The sequence below is a fragment of the Cebus imitator genome, unplaced genomic scaffold, assembly GCF_001604975.1.
Source record: "Cebus imitator isolate Cc_AM_T3 unplaced genomic scaffold, Cebus_imitator-1.0 Scaffold24, whole genome shotgun sequence".
NCBI classification, from domain to species: Eukaryota; Metazoa; Chordata; class Mammalia; order Primates; family Cebidae; genus Cebus; species Cebus imitator.
Genome location: NW_016107339.1, coordinates 12,770,743 through 12,772,615, shown reverse-complemented (window position 1 = coordinate 12,772,615; position 1,873 = coordinate 12,770,743).

Below are 1,873 nucleotides of genomic sequence, written 5' to 3'. Positions count from 1 at the left end.
TTTTTAGGACAGGGTTTCACCATGTTGGCCAGGCTGGTCTTGAACTCCTGACCTCAGGTCATCCGCCTGCCTCGGCCTCCCAAAGTGCTGAGATTACAGGCGTGAGCCACCACGCCTGGCCTGGGGTTTTTTAAATTATTTTTTATTTTATTTTTTTTAAGATGAAGTCTCGTTCTGTCATCCAGGCTGGAGTGCAGTGGTGGGATCTCGGCTCACTGCAACCTCTACCTCCTGGATTCAAGCAATTCTACTGCCTCATCCTCCTGAGTAGCTGGGATTATAGGTGTGTGCCACTACATCTGGCTAATTTTTGTATTTTTAGTAGAGATAAGGTTTCACCATGTTGGTCAGACTGGTCTCGAACTCCTGACCTGGTGATCCACCCACCTCAGCCTCCCAAAGTGCTGGGATTACAGGTGTGAGCCACCGTGCCTGGCTGATCTGTAGCGTTTTGGCTTGAGCAATTGAATTAGAGGTCATTTAACAAGTGGAAGACGGGAAAGAAAGAACTTGGTAGTGGATCAAGAGCTGTATATAGGCCAGGTGCAGTGGCTCACGCCTATAATCCCAGCAATTTGGGAGGCCAAGGTGGGTAGACAACTTGAGGTCAGGAGTTTGAGACCAGCCTGGCCAACATGGTGAAACCTGGTCTCTACTAAAAATATGGCCAGGCGCGGGGGCTCACGCCTATAATCCCAGATCTGTTAATGCTGATCTATAATGAGATTTTTACATATTTCGTCTTTGAAAATGTCTTTACAAAGGTAGGTATTGCCAAATACTGATATCAATCCAAGACCGTCTGGTTTTGATTGGGCATATTCATTACTTGGAAGGAATTTATGTAGTTTTATTATATGCCGATATGGTTTGGCTGTGTCCCCATTCAAATCTCAATTTGAATTATATCTCCCAGAATTCCCCTGTGTTGTGGGAGGGATCTAGGGGGAGGTAATTGAAATCATGGGGGCCAGTCTTTCCCACGCTAGTCTCATGACAGTGAATAAGTCTCACGAGATCTGATGGGTTTATCAGGGGTTTCCAATTCTGCTTCTTCCTCACTTTCTCTTGCCACCCCCATGTGAGAAGTGCCTTTCACCTCCTGCCATGATTCTAAGGCCTCCCCAGCCATGTGGAACTGTTCAATTAAACCTTTTTTTCTTCTCAGTCTTGGGTATGTCTTTATCAGCAGCATGAAAACAGACTAATATAGTACATTGGTAACAGTAGAGTGGGGTGCTGCTAAAAAGATACCCCAAAATGTGGAAGCAGCTTTGGAACCGGGTAACAGGCAGAGTTTGGAACAGTTTGGAGGGCTCAGAAGAAGACAGGAAAATATGGGAAAGTTTGAAACTTCCTAGAGAGTTGCTGAATGGCTTTGTCCAAAATACTGATAGCAATATGGACAGTAGGATCCAGGCTGATGGTCTCAGATGGAGAGTGAGGAACTTGTTGGGAACTGGAGCAAAGGTGATTCTTGTTATGTTTTGGCAAAGAGACTGGTGGCATTTTGCCCCTGCCCTAGAGATGTGTGGAACTTTAAACTTGAGAGAGATGATTTAGGGTATCTAGTGGAAGAAATTTCTAAGCAGCAAAGCATTCAAAAAGCGACTTGTGTACTAATAAAGGCATTCGGTTCTATAAGGGAAGCAGAGCATAAAAGTTAGGAAAATTTGCAGCCTGACAATGTGATGAAAATAAAAACCCATCTTCTGGGGAGAAATTCAAGCCAGCTGTAGAAATTTGCAAAAGTAGCAAGGAGCTTAATGCTAATCCCCAAGACCATGGGGAAACTGTCTCTAGGCCATGTCAGACGCCTTCACAGCAGCCCCTCCCAACACAAGCCTGGAGGTCCAGGAGGAAAAAGTGGTTT